Genomic DNA, 20,040 nt, shown 5'->3' on the forward strand with positions numbered 1-20,040 from the left:
TTCCCATCATACCATTCCTGTCTCGCAGAATATCACAGCGTCCCCCTGGGCACAAAGCTGAAATGAGACACACCACAAAAGATTCCAAACAAAATTAATAAATTTATCACAAATCAATTCACACATATTTACATACAATATTAACTAATCACCCTTATGCAATCCCTTAGTGCCTGCCGTTCGGGTGCCCTTTCCTGCTCTGGTGCTCCTATGCACTGCTCCCACACTGGCTACAGCATGGCTGGTGGAAGGCTGCTGAGTTTCTGTGCGGGACATTTCAGATGCCCTTGCAGGGCGACCTTGAGCAGCTGTGAACCTAGAAGGCCTGGCTGTAGACTGCACCACCTCAGCATGGGCGGCAGCAGTCTGGGCTGGCTGGCTGTCAGGCAGCTGCAAGGGCAATGGTGGAGTGGCAGTGGTGGGGTAGGAATGCTGTCATACTGAGAGAGGAGCAGCCCGAGGCGGGAGAGGTACTTAAGGAGCAGTCAGAGGCACCGAGGCCCACAGCCCCGAGACCGGAGAAGCAGCGGACCTGCGCGGGAGCAGCCTGAGGCGGGAGAGGTACTTAAGGAGCAGTCAGAGGCACCGAGGCCCACAGCCCCGAGACCGGAGAAGCAGCGGACCTGCGCGGGAGCAGCCCGAGGCGGGAGAGGTACTTAAGGAGCAGTCAGAGGCACCGAGGCCCACAGCCCCGAGACCGGAGAAGCAGCGGACCTGCGCGGGAGCAGCCCGAGGTGGGAGAGGTACTTAAGGAGCAGTCAGAGGCACCGAGGCCCACAGCCCCGAGACCGGAGAAGCAGCGGACCTGCGCGGGAGCAGCCCGAGGCGGGAGAGGTACTTAAGGAGCAGTCAGAGGCACCAAGGCCCACAGCCCCGAGACCGGAGAAGCAGCGGACCTGCGCGGGAGCAGCCCGAGGTGGGAGAGGTACTTAAGGAGCAGTCAGAGGCACCGAGGCCCACAGCCCCGAGACCGGAGAAGCAGCGGACCTGCGCGGGAGCAGCCCGAGGTGGGGGAGGTACTTAAGGAGCAGTCAGAGGCACCGAGGCATACCAATCCAGGTTCCAGGAGAGAGGTAAAAAGTAATCCAAGTGTGACGTCAGCAGGAAGCAGGTAAGTGATTGGTTGGTGAGTATTTCTCTCTTTTCAATACAAGCTTGAATTCTGTGGTGTTAAATTTCTTGGGTCTCTGTGGTGTAGTGGGGACAGTTGGTAAATAAAGCGCCCTAGAGTATACCTGTAACTGGGGTATTGAATAAATTTTTAAATTAATTAAAGGAGTAAGTCATGGCAGGAGAGTTCAGACCCGTGTTCTGCTCCTCTTGCTCCATGTGGGAAGTCAGGGACGCTGCCAGTGTCCCTGACGACTATGTGTGCGGGAAATGCATCCAGCTGCAGCTACTTGTAGACCGCATTGCGGCGCTCGAGCTGCGGGTGGATGAATTTTGGAGCATGCGCGATGCTGAGAGGGTCGTGGATAGCACGTTTAGCGAGTTGTTCACGCCTCAGGGTAGGGCTGCACAGGCAGAAAGAAAGTGGGTGACCATCAGGCGGAGCAACAGAGGCAGGCAGGAAGTGCAGGGAACCCCTGCGGACATCCCCCTTTCAAACAGGTATACCAAGTTGGATACTGTTGAGGGGGATGACTCACCAGGGGAAGGCAGCAGCAGCCAGCTTCCTGGCACCAGGGACGCTTCTGCTGCTCAGAAAGGGAGGAAAAAGAGTGGGAGAGCAATAGTGGTAGGGGATTCTATCGTAAGGGGAACAGATAGGCGTTTCTGTGGCCGCAAACGTGACTCCAGGATGGTTTGTTGCCTCCCTGGGGCCAGGGTCATGGATGTCACTGTGCGGCTACAGGGCATTCTTAAGGGGGAGGGTGAGCAGGCAGAGGTCGTGGTCCACATTAGGACCAACGACATAGGTAGGAAGGGGGATGAGGTCCTGCATCAAGAATTTAGGGAGCTAGGTAACAGATTAAAGAGCAGGACCTCAAAGGTTGTAATCTCTGGATTACTCCCAGTGCCACGTGCTAGTGAGTATAGGAATGGAGGATAGAGCAGATGAATGCGTGGCTAAAGAGTTGGTGTAGGGGGGAGGGTTTTACTTTCCTGGATCACTGGGCCTGCTTCTGGGAAAGGTGAGACTTGTACAAGTCGGACAGGTTGCACCTGAACCAGAGCGGGACAAATATCCTTGCAGGGAGGTTTGCTAGCACTGTTGGGGGGGGTTTAAACTAACTTGGCAGGGGGATGGGATACAGAGGGGAGCTGAAATAGGGGGTGATGTGCTGCCAATTAAAGAGAAAAAAACAAGTCAGCTTGGTAGACAGGGCAAACATATAAGGGCAAGGCTGGATGGCATCTATTTTAATGCAAGGAATCTTGCAAATAAGGTGGATGAACTGAAGGTGTTGATAAACACATGGGAGTATGATATTGTTGCTATCACAGAGACATGGTTGAGGGAGGGGCAAGACTGGCAGCTCAATATTCCGGGGTACAGAATCTTCAGGCGAGACAGAGGGGGGGGTATAAGAGGAGGGGGTGTCGCAATATTAATTAAGGAGTCAATTACTGCAGTAAGGAGGGATGATATATTAGCAGGTTCCTCTAATGAGGCCATATGGGTGGAGCTTAAAAACAAAAAGGGGGCAAGCACTTTGCTGGGAGTGTACTATAGGCCTCCAAACAGTCAGGGGGAGATAGAGGAACAGATATGTAGGCAAATCTCAGAGAAATGTGCAAATAATAGGGTAATAATAATGGGGGATTTCAACTTCCCCAATATTAACTGGGATAGTCAGAGTGTGAAAGGCTCAGAGGGTGTAGAATTCTTAAAGTGCATCCAGGAGAGCTTTTTGAGCCAGCATGTAGAAAGTCCTACAAGAGAGGGGGCGGTACTGGACCTAATTCTAGGGAATGTGGCTGGCCAAGTGGAAAAAGTGCTAGTAGGTGAGCACTTTGGTGACAGTGACCATAATATGGTGAGATTTAATGTGGTCATGGAAAAGGACAGGGATGGGCCGGAAATAAAGGTTCTAAATTTGGGGAAGGCCGATTTTAATAGGATAAGGCAGGATCTGGCCAAAATGGACTGGGATCAGCTACTTGTAGGAAAATCCGCATCGGAGCAATGGGAGGCTTTCAGAAGGGAGATTGAGATCATACAATGGCAACATGTTCCCGTAAAGGTCAAGGGTGGTTCCAAAAACCACAGGGAACCTTGGATGTCAGGGGATATACGAGAATGGATTAGGAAAAAAAGGAGGGCTTTTGGTAGATACAAAAGGCTAAAGACGGAGGAAGCCCTAGAGGAGTACAAAAAGTGCAGGGGGATACTTAAAAAAGAAATTAGGAGATCAAGGAGGGGCCATGAAATAACACTGGCGAGCAAAATAAAGGAAAATCCTAAGATGTTTTATAAGTATATTAAGGGTAAGAGGATAACTAGGGAAAAAATAGGGCCCATTAGGGACAAAAGTGGCAATCTGTGTGTGGAGCCGGAAGATGTAGGAGGGGTTCTAAATGAATTTTTTGCATCTGTTTTCACTATGGAGAAGGACGATGTAGACATAGAAATAGGGCGGGGGGACTGTGATATGCTCGAACATATTAACATCGAGAGGGAGGAGGTATTGGCGGTTTTAGCTGGCCTAAAAATGGATAAATCCCCAGGCCCGGATGAAATGTATCCCAGGCTGCTGCGTGAGGCAAAGGAAGAGATTGCGGGGGCTCTAACACATATATTCAGGACCTCTCTGGCCACAGGGGATGTGCCAGAGGACTGGAGAACCGCTAATGTAGTACCATTATTCAAGAAGGGAAGTAGGGAAAAATCGGGGAACTACAGGCCAGTGAGCCTAACATCAGTGGTAGGAAAATTATTGGAAAAAATTCTGAGGGACAAAATTTGTCTCCACTTGGAGAGGCAAGGATTAATCAGGGATAGTCAACATGGCTTTGTCAAGGGAAGATCATGTCTGACTAATTTGACTGAATTTTTTGAGGGGGTGACTCGGTGTGTGGATGAGGGTAACGCAGTGGATGTGGTATACATGGATTTCAGTAAGGCCTTCGATAAAGTCCCGCACAGGAGACTGGTCAAGAAGGTAAGAGCCCATGGAATCCAGGTGCCTTGGCACATTGGATACAAAACTGGCTTAGTGGCAGAAGGCAGAGGGTGATGGTCGAAGGTTGTTTTTGTGACTGGAAGCCTGTGGCCAGTGGGGTACCACAGGGATCGGTGCTGGGTCCCTTGCTGTTTGTGGTCTACATTAATGACTTGGATATGAATGTAAAAGATATTGATCAGTAAGTTCGCGGATGATACAAAAATTGGTAGGGTGGTAAATAGCGAGGAGGGTAGCCTCAGTCTGCAGGACGATATAGATGGGTTGGTCAGATGGGCGGAACAGTGGCAAATGGAATTTAACCCGGAAAAGTGCGAGGTGATGCACTTTGGGGGGACTAACAAGGCAAGGGAATACACAATGAATGGTAAGACCCTAGGCAAGACGGAGGGTCAGAGGGATCTGGGTGTGCAAGTACACAGATCCCTGAAGGCGGCGGAACAGGTGGATAAGGTGGTAAAAAAGGCATATGGGATACTTGCCTTCATTAGCCGAGGCATTGAATATAAGAGCAAGGAGGTTATGATGGAGCTGTATAAAACACTGGTTAGGCCACAGCTGGAATACTGTGTGCAGTTCTGGTCGCCACACTACAGGAAGGATGTGATCGCGCTGGAGAGGGTGCAGAGGAGGTTCACCAGGATGTTACCAGGGCTGGAGCGCTTCAGCTATGAAGAGAGACTGGGCAGATTGGGTTTGTTTTCCTTGGAGCAGAGGAGGCTGAGGGGGGACATGATTGAGGTGTACAAAATTATGAGGGGCATAGATAGGATGGATGCTGAGGAGCTTTTTCCCTTAGTAGAGGGGTCAATAACTAGGGGGCATAGATTCAAGGTAAAGGGCGGGAGGTTTAGAGGGGATTTGAGAAAGAACTTTTTCACCCAGAGGGTGGTTGGAGTCTGGAACTCACTGCCTGAAAGGGTTGTGGAGGCAGGAACCCTCACAACATTTAAGAAGCATTTGGATGAGCACTTGAAATGCCATAGCATACAAGGCTACGGACCAAATGCTGGAATATGGGATTAGATTAGACAGGGCTTGATGGCCAGCGCGGACACGATGGGCCGAAGGGCCTCTATCCGTGCTGTTTAACTCTATGACTCTATGACTCTATGACAGCAGGTTCTTGCTGCACAGAGCCACTGCCACTCCCCTGGGGCAGCACCTCAGCATCCCAAGCAATGTGTTGGAGCATAGATTACTGGCCTGCTGCGACACCCTGAAAGCCGCGGTCGATGGTGTAAACCCAGCCACGATGGCAGCAATTAGAGCTTGGGTGGCTTCAAGCTGAGGCTGCATGAGAGCAGTCTGTGATTCTGCTGCAGCACTAAGATGTTGGGTTACTTCTGTCTGTGCTGCAATGGAAGCTGTGACATCGCCCATCATGTGCACCATCACGTCTGGGTTGCCACGGCCTCTTTGGAAGTGTACCATCATTTCCAGGTTGGAAATCCTGGACTCCAAGCTCTGCGCAGTTGGAGGCGGACTCGTCCACTCTCCTTGACATTGCCAAGAAGCTCTCTGGCAAGCTTGCCATTGCACCCATGCAATTCTATGTGCATGCACATCTCCCTTCTTCTGAAGGTCTCCCCATCGATGTCCTCATCTGAGTCTTGTGCAGCAGTACTCACACGTGAACTCATCCTCCGGGGAGCTGGCCCCCGAGCTACCCTTTCCCCCTGACCTTGCTGCAGCCCACTCGTGCCCGCTGCCTCGCCCTGTGCAGATCCCACTTCTACACCAGCCTCTAATGTTCGCGTGGTGCCAGTTTCTGAGCTGGTGTCTGCAAAAGAAAAATGCAGTGTCGCGGTGTTTTCTTCCTCCACTTCTTCTTCTTCTGCCCCCTTACTCTCTGTGGTGCCCTCAGGGTCAGACTACTCGGGTGCTTGTTGATTAACTGAAAGCAGAAAGGCACAAGAGTCGGGTTATGGTGAGGGGGGTGCGGTGAGGGGCAGAAATGCATGCATACAGCATGAGTAGCTTGAAAGTGAGAAAAGATAGCGGGCTGAGGAGGAAGTGAGATGTGAGAAGAGGGATTAGGAATGAACATACCGTTGTCATCTCCAAGGGGTTCAACCTCGCTGATTGCCACAGGGTCGACGATGTGGCGCCAATGATCTGGAGAACTCGCTCCTCCAGCTAGCTTAGGTCCTGCGTGTCTGCCTGATCTACGCCTGTCTGTTGCTGTTCCCAGCGATTATGTGCCAGCTTGGCCCGCAAGAGAAAGAAAAGTGTGTGAGTGAGTGTGGTGCAATCTGCCTGCCAGTCAGGACCTCAGGAAGCTCGCCTTAGCCGGCAAGGCAGGAGCTCATCGGCCATTGTGCTACTTCATTTAAGTGATAGCTGGAAAAAGCACATAAGGAAGCTGGTTGTGGTCGTTGGAGGTCAATCATTACAGCCCCAGGACATTGCTGCAGGAGTTCCTCAGGGCAGTGTCCTAGGCCCAAACATCTTCAACTGCTTCATCAATGACCTTCCCTCCATCATAAGATCAGAAGTGGGGTTGTTCGCTGATGACTGCACAGTGCCATTCACAACTCCCCAGATAATGAAGCAGTCCATGCCCACATGCAACAAGAACTGGACGACATTCAGGCTTGTGGTTAATAAGTGGCAGGTAACATTCGCTCCACACAAGTGCCAGGCAATGGACTATCTCCAACAAGTGAGCATCCGACCACCGCCCCTTGACATTCAACGGCATTACCATCGCCGAATCCCCCGCTGTTAGGTCCGTGTATCTTAATGTTGTGTCCTTCAATAATCAGACAACAGACTGCAGGGAACGATTCAACAGGTGTTTACTCAACGTGGTTCAAACTGCAACTGAAACAACAGATTACTACTCAGCGTTATATACAGGTGTGGTCACTGCCGGTACTAAAGTATACATGAGCTGTAGAAAGTAGTTCCCCCCCTTAAAGGTACATACATTACAATTTCTCCCCTTTTAGATTAACAGTACCATAACACTCATTTAACAATTAAATATCAAACTAATTACAATTAACACTTTTAACATGCAACATTAACTGAAAATAGTCTATTTATATATTCAGTCTTTGGGGAGGCTTCCTGATCCTTTCTGGATAGCGCCTTTCCCGAGTGTCTTGCTCTTGGTGCGGAGGCGATTCTGGCCCCCTGTCGTCGGTTGGTTCATCAGCTTCTGATGCCACTGTTTCTGGGGTAGATGCTACCTGTACGTCGGGTTCATCACCAGGTACGTATGGGCGAGGCATGGGGTTGGCTTGTTCCTGTGACTCTAGGATCTGGTCAGCATGGCGTCTCACGATGCTCTCCCCAACGTCCACTGTGTACATTAGTGGGCCCTGCTGTGTGCATATCGTTCCTGGTTGCCATTTTTCTGTTCGGTAGTCGTGGGCCAAGACTGGTTGCCCTACATTGAAGGTCCTTGTTGGCTTCTCATGGATGTGCTGGAATTGCTTACTCTCAACATCTCTTCGTACATTTGGTCTGAGCAAATCCAGGCGAGATCTTAACCTTCAGTTAAAGAATATCACGGCTGGGGCCTGGTTGGTGACTGCATGTGTCACATTCCGGTAGGCGAACAGGAAATTGTCCACCTTGTGCTGCAGCGGAATGTTGTCATTGTACATAGCCTTTATTGCCTTCTTAAAGGTTTGTACGAACCTCTCAGCCAATCCATTTGTGGCTGGATGATACGGGGCGGATGTGTAATGCCTTACCCCATTCTTTTTCAAGAACATCCGGAACTCTTCGGACACAAACTGTGGTCCGTTGTCGGAGCAAATCTGTTCTGGCAAGCCATTCCTGGCAAAAATGGTCCGTAGGACTGCAATAGTTTTCTCCGTGGTGGTGGAGGACATTTTGATGACCTCAGGCCATTTCGAGTGTGCATCCACAGCTATTAAAAACATTGAGTCCATGAATGGACCAGCAAAATCAATATGCACCCGTTGCCATGGAGATGAGGGCCTCTTCCATGGGTGTAGAGGGGCCTGTGGTGGTGCATTTTGGACTTTCTGGCATCCTGAGCAGCTCTTGGTCAGGTCCTCGATTTGTTTATCGATTCCCGGCCACCACACATAAGCCCTGGCTAGGCTTTTCATTTTTACCCCTCCCAGATGACCCTCATGAAGCTCATTGAGCACTCTATCCCTTAACTTGGGTGGAATTACCACTCAGGATCCACACATCAAGTTCCCCAGGCACACTGACAGCTGTTCTCTCCTTGTTGAGAATGCTGGCAACAGTGAGTTGCCATGTGCTGGCCATCCCTTCACCGACAAATCATATACCCGAGACAGTGTCGGGTCATTTCGGGTTTCCTTTTCGATACAAGCGTTAGTTACCGGTAGGTATTCAACTATAGTCGAATGGAATATTTCGACAGGATCCACTGCTGGTGCTTCCTCCGCAGCAGGCAGTGGCAGGTGTGATAGCCCATCAGCATTTCCATGCTGTTTCGTGCCCTTATATTCAATCTCATAGTGGTGTGCCCCTAGAAAAAGTGACCATCTTTGTAGTCGTTGCGCAGTCATCACCGGAACGCTCTTCTTTGGATTAAAAATGGAGACAAGAGGCTGGTGATCAGTCAGCAAGGTGAATTTCTGCCCGTGCAGATAGTGATTGAACACTAGGCTGAGGGCCTCCCTGTCAATCTGGGTGTAGTTACGCTCGGCTGAGGTTAGTGATCGTGACGCAAAGGCTATTGGCCTCTCTGAGCCATCCGAGAATTTATGCGACAGCACCGCTCCAATGCCGTAAGGCGACGCATCACATACCAACCGAATTGGTAATGCTGGGTTGCATTGGGCCAATACCTCTTTCGATGTGATTAGTGTTTTGCTCTTCTGGAAAGCTCGTCTACATTTGTCACTTCACTTCCATGGCACCCCAGTTTGCAGTAGGGTGTTCAGTGGGTGTAGTATTGTAGACAAATTTGGCAAGAACTTATGGTAGTAGTTTACCAGCCCAAGGAACGACCTCAGTTGTGACACATTTTCCGGTGCTGGAGCCTTGACTACTGCCTCAATCTTCTCTGGGGACTTATGTAACCCCTCTTTATTGATAACGTGGCCACAATACGAGATCTGTTTTCTAAAAAACTCGCATTTGGAGCGGTTAGCTCGGAGCCCATATTCCTGCAATCTAATGAGCACCTGCTCCAGGTTGGCAAGGTGATCACTGTCATTTTCGCCCGTGACCAGGATGTCATCCAAATAACACTGGGTCCCTGGGATCCCTTGCAGGACTTGTTCCATTGCCTTCTGCCAAATAGCCAGAGCTGATGCTACCCCGAATACCAGCCGGTTGTATTGGTAGAGACCTTTATGGGTGTTGATTGTGAGGTATTTTTTTGATGCTTCTTCTACCTCCATTTGCAGATACGCCTGGGCCAGATCAATCTTAGTGAAGCGTTTCCCTCCAGATAGCGAGGTGAAAATATCTTCAATCCGCGGAAGTGGATATTGTACGGTGTGAAGGACCGGGTTCACTGTTACCTTAAAGTCCCCACAGATGCGAACCTTCCTTGGTTCCCCAGGCGTGCTGCTCAATGACTTTTTCATCACAGGGACGATGGGTGTAGCCCACTCGCTCCAGTCTACCTTGGACAGTACACCTGAACGTCCCAGACTCTCCAGCTCTGCTTCGACAGCTGGGTGGATCGCATAAGGTACCGGTCTGGCCTTAAAAAATTTTGGGCTTGCGTTTTCTTCAATTTTAATCGTCGCTGTCATGCCTTTTAGTGTTCCGAGTCCTTGCTGGAACACTTCTTTAGCGTCAGTTAGGATCTTTGACAGTCGCTCAGGTGTGACGTCATCATCCTTTTTGTCAGCCACAGTCAGTGCCTGTATGGAATGCCAATCCAGTTGTATTTTCCGGATCCATTCACGTCCCAGTAATGGTGGTCCTCCATCTTGCAATATATACAGGTCTAGTTTTGGTGTTTCCTTACCGTTATATATAACAGTCACCCTTATTGTTCCTTTGGGGTAGACTTTTTGCCCCGTGTACTGTGGTGTATGTAACCTGTTCCACCTTAAGAGAACTACCTTAAGAGATGTACTACTTTCTCTTGGTTGCTGTATACTGTAGTACCGGTGGTGACCACACCGGTATATAAGCGTTGTGTAGTGATTTACTGGGCAGTTCAGCCCTGACCTCCGAATAGTAAAGACCTGTTAAAGTTATTCTTGTGGTCTGTGTCCAGTGATTTATAATAAGCATAACTGGGACACACAGACTTAACAGTGGCGACGAGTCCGATCTTACCCTGCGGCAGTTTTACATCCAAGGCAGCTTCGTCCTCAGAACGGGCGTCGAGAAGAGGCATCCGCCCTCATCATCCTGCTGAGCACCATCGCACGGGAGGCATCGAGAACCCGGGTTAAAAAGAAATATTCTGACCACGAAGCCCTCCATCAGCGACAGGCAGTGATCATCCCTTCTACCACGGTGGTGGGTAAGCCGATCAGCGACACGAGCAGAAAGTCAGCCGCGTTGACTGTGGAGTGGGGGAGGGAAAATGGAGGAAAAAGGGCGGAGAACTCGACCACGGCCGGTGAAAAGGGCCGGGCTGCAATCGAGGCCGAGAGGCGCAGTGACTGGGGCAGCTTAAGGCACGAGAGCCACGGAGAACTCAAACGCAGCCGGTGTAAAGGACCGGGCTGCATGCGGGGCTGAGAGGCGCAACAGCAGGGGAAGCGTGAATGCCCACGGGAACCGCGGGGAATTGAGAACCACTGGGGAGGCGAGAACAGCAGCAGCACGGCAATCGCCATTGCAGCCAGCGGGGGAAGAAGGCAAACGCGGGAATCCGCCATTGTAGTCGGCGGGGGAAGAAGACGAGCGCGGGAAAGACCGCCAAGCGCGGGAAGCTGCCATTTTAGTAGGCGGGGGAAGAAGGCAAGCGCGGGAAGCCGCCATTTTGAGAAAAAGAAAAATTTAAAAACTTGCAAGGATGCCTAAACATGGGAACATTAATACCTTTGATAGCGATATCGAAGATTGAACCACGTATGTAGAACGCATGGAAGTTTATTGTAAAGCAAATAAGGTACCAGATGATGAGAAAGCACTAACCTTATTAAGCTCAATGGGTGCGAAGACATACGGGCTATTGAAGCACCTTCTATCACCAGATAAACCGGCGGATCAGTCTTTCACGAATATTGTTACTGTCCTGAAAAATCATTTAAACCCCACGCCGCTGATGATAGTGGAACGATTTAAATTTTACAGAAGAACGCAGCTGAAAGACGAAAGCAACGCTGAATTTTTAATTGAACTGCGTAAGCTATCAAAGTACTGTCAGTTTGGAACAGGACTAGCAGATGCGCTGAGAGATAAATTTGTGTGTGGATTGTTAAAAGAAGGGACACAAAAGCGACTGCTTGAGGAGAATGATCTTACGCTTGATAAAGCTGTCACTATTGCAGCATCGCACGAAGCCGCAGCGAGAGGCACTGCGGAAATGCAGCTACGGTCACCGGAACTCAGCACCAATCAAATGGTCTTGGGTACAGTAAAATGTTATCGTTGTGGAAAGACAACGCACGATCAGAACCAGTGCTGGTTCAAAAATCAGGAATGCAGAAAATGTGGCAGGCTTGGTCACATAGCTAAAGTATGCCGGTCAGGAAAGAAGACCAGCAACAAAAAGTCACCGCAGGAAAAGTACAGAAAGGTACACAAGGTGACAGAGAACAGTTCGAACTACAGAAGTCAAATTCAGACTCCAGCAGTAATGAACTGGGTAGTCTAAGAGTACACAATGTTGGTAATGAAGCAGACCTCCAAACAATCTGGGTCACACTTCAGATAGCAGGAGTACAAGTGAAGATGGAATTGGACACTGGATCGACATTGACGGTCATGAATAAGCAAGATTACAAAAGGTTATTCCCACATATTCCCCTACGGGATACGGAGATTGCATTGAAAACATACACGGGGCAAAGAGTATACCCCATCGGGAAGATAGAGGTAAAGGTGGTCCACAAGGGCAAAGAAAGCCGAGGAATGGACTTATACGTGCTACCTGAGGGAGGTCCACCACTACTGGGACGGGAGTGGATTAGGAAAATAAATATGGACTGGCATTCCTTAAAAGCACTAACGGTAGATTCCGGTAAAAAAGATGTCAAACCTAAACGATTGTCCAGAATATTGGACGATGCTAAAAAGGTGTTCCAACAGGGACTGGGAACACTGAGAGGAATTACGCCAAACATCAAGGTTGAAGAACATGCAAACCCGAAATTTTTCAAAGCCAGACCGGTACCTTATGCGATACGGCCTGCTGTGGAAGCTGAGCTGGAAGGGCTAGAATGTTCAGGAGTACTGTCTAAGGTAGACTGGAGTGAGTGGGCCACGCCCATTGTCCCCGTCATGAAGCGTTCATCGAGCAACAAGCCGGGGGAACCGGGGAAGGTTCGCATCTGTGGAGATTTCAAGATCACTGTTAATCTGGTGCTTCACACGGTGCAGTATCCGCTTCCGCGGATTGAGGATATCTTCGCTTCGTTGTCTGGCGGGAAACACTTCACCAAGATAGACCTGGCGCAGGCGTACTTACAGATGGAAGTTGAGGAAGAGTCACGCCAATATCTCACGATCAACACGCATAGAGGCTTGTACCGGTATAATAGACTGGTTTTTGGAGTGGCATCGGCTCCAGCAATTTGGCAGAGGGCCATGGAGCAGGTATTACAGGGAATTCCAGGCACACAATGTTACCTGGATGATATTCTGATTACAGGAGATGATGACGAGGAACACCTTGCAAATTTGGAACTGGTGCTCACCAGATTGAAAGAATATGGACTTCGAGTTAATCGCCAGAAATGTGAGTTCTTTCAGAAGCGGATCTCGTACTGTGGTCATGTCATTGACCAGGAGGGGCTTCATAAGTCTCCTGACAAGATCGAAGCTGTTGTGAAGGCTCCCGCTCCAGATAATGTATCCCAGTTGAGGTCGTTCCTAGGGTTGATTAACTATTACCATAAGTTTCTGCCAAATTTATCCACGGTGCTGCACCCGCTGAACGCTCTTTTGCAGAAGGGAGTACCATGGAAGTGGAGCGAGGATTGTAAGAGGGCCTTTCGCAAAAGCAAGGCATTGATCACCTCAGAGGAAGTGTTGGCTCACTTCAACCCAACGCTGCCTATTTGTTTGGCTTGTGATGCTTCTCCATATGGTATTGGGGCAGTACTCTCACACAAGTTGCCAAATGGCCTGGAGAGGCCAGTTACGTTCGCATCCAGATCATTGACCTCCGCTGAGCGCAACTATGCTCAGATAGATAGGGAGGCTCTCAGCCTTGTGTGGGGAGTAAAGAAGTTTAATCATTACCTGCAGGGCCAAAAGTTTACGCTTCTGACAGACCACCAGCCGTTGGTATCCATTTTTAACCCTAAGAAGGGTGTTTCGGTGATGACAGCACAGAGACTCCAGAGATGGTCCCTTTTCCTAGGGGCACATCAATATCAGATCGAATTCAAAGGTACAAAGCAGCATGGTAATGCTGATGGGCTGTCGCGCCTGCCACTACCTACAGAGGAGGAGGCACCGACGGTTGACCCTGTTGAGTTATTTCACTCAACCATCATCGAATGTTTACCAGTCACCAATGCAAGTATTGAAAGAGAAACCAGGAACGACCCGACACTGTCCCGGGTCTACAAAGTGACAGTGAAGGGATGGCCAGCACATGGTGGTCCACTGTTACCGGCATTCTCAGCAAGACGAGAACAGCTGTCCATCTGTCAAGGAACATTGATGTATGGAACAAGGGTGATTATTCCTCCTAAGTTAAGAGAGAGAGTTCTAAAGGAACTGCATGAAGGTCATCTGGGGGGAGTCAAGATGAAAAGCTTTGCTAGGGCTTATGTGTGGTGGCCGGGTATCGACCAACAGATAGAGGATCTGACGAAAAGCTGCTCAGGGTGCCAAAAAGTGCAAAATGCACCTCCGATTGCACCGCTGCATCCATGGGAATGGCCTTCAACCCCATGGCAACGTGTACATATTGACTTTGCTGGTCCATTCATGGACTCCATGTTTTTAATTGCGGTGGACGCACATTCTAAATGGCCAGAAGTGATTAAGATGACTACCACTACCTCGGAAAAGACGATCGCGGTGCTAAGAACGATATTTGCAAGAAATGGATTGCCAGAACAAATATGTTCAGACAACGGACCGCAGTTCGTGTCAGAAGAATTCCAGAAATTCATGAAGAAGAATGGCGTGAAACATTATACCTCTGCCCCATATCATCCGGCTACAAACGGGTTGGCCGAGAGATTTGTACAAACGTTCAAAAAAGCAATAAAGGCCATGAGCGAAGATCAGATTCCACTACAACACAAGGTGGACAAATTCCTACTGGCATATCGAAACGCCACTCATGCAGTGACAAACCAAAGTCCTGCCATGATGTTCTATAACAGGAGGTTGCGGTCCAGGTTGGACTTGTTAAAACCAAATGTGCGGAGGGAAGTTGAAAACAAACAGTTCCAGCATATAAATAACAAGACCACTCGGAGTTTCGAAATAGGACAACCAGTGTTAGCCCGGGACTATAAAAACGAGAAATGGCAATCTGGAACAATTCGGGCCAGACAAGGACCCCTGATGTACACGGTAGATATTGGTGAAGATGTAATACGGCGTCATGCTGACCAACTGGTAGAATCGAGAACAAGGGTCGAACCCAGGGTTACCGCAGAGACAACTGTGGAAGAAGTTAGTGAACCTGAAGCATCTACCTCAGAAGTGAATGTACCTGATGATGATGTCCAATCCATAAGAGATCAACTAGATGAGTCACCCCAGCAACGAGAATCAGAGACCCCTGAAAGGCGTTATCCAACTCGAATCAGGAGGCCTCCTCAGAGACTGAATCTTTGAACTGTTTTGCATGAAGTTGTATATATATATATATCTATATGTTATTATGTTATGTTAAATGGGGATATAACTGTTAAGCTAAAAAGGGAGGATTGTGGTGTATGTAACCTGTTCCACCTTAAGAGAACTACCTTAAGAGATGTACTACTTTCTCTTGGTTGCTGTATACTGTAGTACCGGTGGTGACCACACCGGTATATAAGCGTTGTGTAGTGATTTACTGGGCAGTTCAGCCCTGACCTCCGAATAGTAAAGACCTGTTAAAGTTATTCTTGTGGTCTGTGTCCAGTGATTTATAATAAGCATAACTGGGACACACAGACTTAACATGTACGTCTTCAAAATAATTTTTGTGTCTCTCAAGGGTATGTGTGAGAATAGCCGCTTGTAGTCCCGTCGGTTTATGACTGTTAGAGCTGATCCTGTGTCCAATTCCATCTTTACCTGGACTCCTGCTATCTTGAGACTGACCCAAATGGTTCGGTGATCCTCCATTGTGATCACATTATGTCGTTTCAGACTACTCAGTTCCCTGCTTTCGGAGTCGTTATCACTCTTTTGTTCGTCTGAACTATTCTCCATTATCTTATGTACCTTCTTGTACTTCCCTTTGGTCGGTTTCTTATTGCTGGTTTTCTCTCCCGACCTGCAGACTCGTGCTATGTGTCCTACTTTTCCACACTGTCTGCACACTTTGTCTTTGAACCAGCAATCATTCTGGTCGTGTGTTGTTCTGCCGCAGCGATAGCACTTCTCTGTTCCACATGACATTTCGTTTGTGCCATATTCTTGCGGTCTCTGTTGTATCTCTGCAGCGCCCCGTGCTGCTGCTTCATATGATACCGCAATGCTGAAAGCCTTTTCCAGCGTAAAGTCCTTTTCAGATAAAAGCCATTTCTGGGTTCCTTCACTTTGAAGCCCACACACAAACTTGTCCCTTAAGGTATCTGCTGGTCCCGTTGCAAACTGGCAGTGTTTCGATAGCTTGCGCAGTTCCGTTAAATACTCAGCATTACTTTCATCTTTATGCTGGTTCCTTTTGTGAAACTTAAATCTTTCTGCTATCAGCAGCGGTGTGGGGTTTAAGTGGTCCTGTAGGATTGACACTATGTTTTCAAAATCCTTTTCTACTGGCTTCTCTGGGGTTACTAGGTTTCGTAGTAAGCCATACGTTTTTGCACCCATTGAATTCAACAGTACCAGCGCTTTCTTGTCATCTGGCACTTCATTCGCCTTGCAGTATACTTCTATGCGTTCGACATATGTCGTCCAATCTTCGACTTCATTGTCGAACGCTGTGATACTGCCACTCTTCGGCATTTTTGGGTGTGGTTAGACTGGCTTAAAATGGCGTCTCCCGCGCTTTCCTTTCTTCCCCGCTGCAGCTTAAAATGGCGTCTCCCGCACTGCTGCCAACGCCGCTCTCTGCGGTCCTCGTGGCAATGGCAGCGCCTCGCGTTTTCCTGTGCGCCTTTCTCCCCCGTTGACGCTGCTCGGACCTTGAACACCGGCTGCGCTCTGCTTTCTCTCGTCTCTCTCCCCCGTTGACGCCGCTCGGTCCTGAACACCGGCTGCGCCGTGTGCGCTCTGCCCTCTCTCTCTCTCCCCCGTCGACGCTGCTCGGCCTTTTTCTGTGCCGCTCGGTCGGGCTCTAGTCCGCCGCTGTCCGGGAAGGGTCTGCGCAGTACCTGTTGCCAGCCCATTTCACTGGACCACCATGACTGGAAAGCCAAGCCTGGCTCTCGACAGCCTCCCCTGCGATGCTCAAATCTCCGCTGGATGACTGGGCGGTTGCCCGTGGTCGACGCCCGTGCTTCTGGACTCGACCTTCTTCCACTGTTCTCCAGGAGCGAATCCCTGGGAGGTGATGCAGAGTTGCAGGTAGGTTCGAATCTGCCTCGTCGCCAATGTTAGGTCCGTGTATCTTAATGTTGTGTCCTTCAATAATCAGACAACAGACTGCAGGGAACGATTCAACAGGTGTTTACTCAATGTGGTTCAAACTGCAACTGAAACAACAGATTACTACTCAGCGTTATATACAGGTGTGGTCACTGCCGGTACTACAGTATACATGAGCTGTAGAAAGTAGTTCCCCCCCTTAAAGGTACATACATTACACCCACCATCAATATCCTAGGGATCACCATTGACCAGAAACTTAACTGGACCAGCCACATAAATACTGTGGCAACAAGAGCAGGTCAGAGGCTGGGTATTCTGTGGCGAGTGTCTCACCTCCTGACTCCCCAAAGCCTTTCTACCATCTACAGGGCACAAGTTAGAAATGTGATGGAATACTCTCCACTTGCCTGGATGAGTGCAGCTCCAACAACACTCAAGAAGCTCAACACCATCCAAGACAAAGCAGCCCGCTTGATTGGCACCCCATTCACCACCTTAAACATTCACCGGCATACCATGGGTATCATCTACAAGATGCACTGCAGCAACTCGCCAAGGCTTCTTCGGCAGCACCTCCCAAACCCATGACCTCTACCACCTACAAGGGCAGCAGGCACATGGGAATACCACCACCTCCAAGTTCCCCTCCAAGTCACACACCATCCTGACTTGGATATATATTGCCGATCCTTCATCGTCGCTGGGTCAAAATCCTGGAACTCCCTACCTAACAGCACTGTGGGAGCACCTTCACCACACGGACTGCAGCAGTTCAAGAAGGCAGCTCACCACCACCTTCTCCAGGGCAATTAGGGATGGGCAATAAATGCTGGCCTTGCCAGCAATGCCCACATCCCATGAACGAATAAAAAAAGTACACACACCTTACACATGCTTCCTTGCCTAAGGGAAATGCTCTTGCTGACACCATTTTGAGCAGAGATTTTGCTTTCAGGAGTTTGCAGTTGATTTCTGAAACATCGGAAGCCACTCTTACTATAGTGGAGAATTGTGCCTCTGATCTCCCCTTTACCTGTCATCTATCAGCCCAGCATTGTTGTCGCCTATGTTGTCTCACCTTGGACCTCAGATTCGGACCAAGATGAACCCCAACACCAACAACACCAGCCACACCAGCAGCAGCAACAAAAGCAACACCACCAGCAGGAACACCACCGGCAGCCTTCTCCTCACTGAGCTGATGCTCCACAGGAGAGAGGGAATCAGCACAAGAGTGCACTGTGCCAGAGGTGATACCCCAAGCACAGGGTACACAGGCCGAGGATAAGCTTCCTGGATATGACTGAACAGCAGTGCTTCAGGAGGCTTAGCCTATCGCGTCAGTTCGTGGCAGACATTTGTAGCTTGTTGGAAGAGGACCAGGTGGACACTCCTTACCAGTGGCTGTCAAAGTCACCACCGCCCTCAACTTCTTCACCTCAGGCTCCTTCCAGGAATCTGCAGCAGACATTTGCAGGATCTCGCAGTGGGCCGCCCACAAATGCATCACCCACGTGCCCGATGCCATGTTTCACAAGTCAGCCACTTATGTACACTTTGCTACTGATGAAACCAGTGTTACGGAGCGGGTGCTCGGCTTTGCGGCTGTCTGGCTTCTCACAGTTGCAGGGCGTCATCGACTGCACACATATGCCCATCAAGGCAGCTCCAGATCACCCGGGAGTGTTTGTGAACCAGAAGGGCTTCCACTCCCTCAATGTGCAGCTTGTCTGCAACCATAAAAAGATCATAATGTAGGTGTGTGCCAGATTCTTGGAGTAGCCATGACTCTTTCATCCTGTGCCAGTCCACCCTCCCTCAGCTCTTCGCACCTCCGAACAGACTTACCGGCTGGCTGCTTGGAGACAAGGGCTATCCACTGATGACGTGACTCATGACACCCTTGAGGCAGCCAAGCAATGAGGCCGAGGAGCCACATGACCACCAGATGTGTCATAGAGCAAGCAATCGGCATGCTGAAGATGCAGGTCTGGAGGAGCCCTTTAGTACTAACCAGCCAGGGTCTGCAGAATCAACGTTGTTTGCTGCGCGCTGCACAACATAATACGGCAGCAAGGATTGGAGCTGCAGGAGAAGCAAGGCGCAGGTGGAGGAGGAACAGGTGGAACACGAGGAGGAGGAGGAGGAACCTGAGGTGGAGATGGCACCAGCAGCGGCACATATTGCTGCCCGGGAGGCCTGGGATAGCCTCAGAATGGCCCAATTTAGTTAAACTGCACCAGTGCATCATATGGCTCCCAGCTGCTGTACTAACTTCATCGACCCCCCCACCCCCAACACCACAAAGCAGTCCTAAAATGACCAAACCACTCCTGTCACACACACCCATTGCTCGAGGTTAAGTAATGTCTCACCATTCACTCCAAGTGACAAAGCCACTTCCCAGGTAGCAGGCAAAAATAGACAAGACAGGAAAGTAGTGCAAAGAAATAAATTTATGTGGGTCATAAATAGAACAGAAACTTAACACTAACATTTTGGCAAACACCCATGTGCATACCCTTGTGCATCTAGGATTGGGTCTTTTTTCTTTTCCGAGTGTTTCTACGAGGTGCAACCCCTGTGGCTTCAGCAGAGGTAGAGGTAGGCTGCTCACTTCCCTGCTGCGACTGCTTCGACATTTTTAGTAGACATCCTCTCGGTTTTGGAGCCTGTGAAAGCCCCGCCAAGGACTGCTCCTCCTGCAGCTGTGCAGGGGCAGACTTGGACATCAGGATCCAAGGCAGCATGTGAGGCTCTGACTCACTTGTGATGCGTGAGACACCAGGTGACAACACTACTCTATGGCCCCGATTTTCTGCCAGCTGTCAGGTGGGTTTTCAGGTGGGCGAGGGGTCGAAAATCGCAGAAATAGGGGGTCGCGACCCCCCCCCGCTTGATTCCCCACCCCGTCCAACTTTCGGACCGCCATTTCTCTGCGACCCGAATCAGTCCCGCCCGCCGCTGGCGGGACTGGCCATCGGAACACTAATCACCAATTATTACCATGTTTAACCTATTTTCAGGGGCCATTGCGATTTTGTGGGGTTCCCCACGCTAAACACGCCTGCGGGGAACCCCGCTGATGAAACCTGGCGTGAAGCTTGCC

This window comes from Somniosus microcephalus, chromosome 5 (genome assembly GCF_052327205.1).
Source record: "Somniosus microcephalus isolate GS21.2 chromosome 5, FLI_Smic_1.0, whole genome shotgun sequence".
In the NCBI taxonomy this organism is placed as follows: domain Eukaryota; kingdom Metazoa; phylum Chordata; class Chondrichthyes; order Squaliformes; family Somniosidae; genus Somniosus; species Somniosus microcephalus.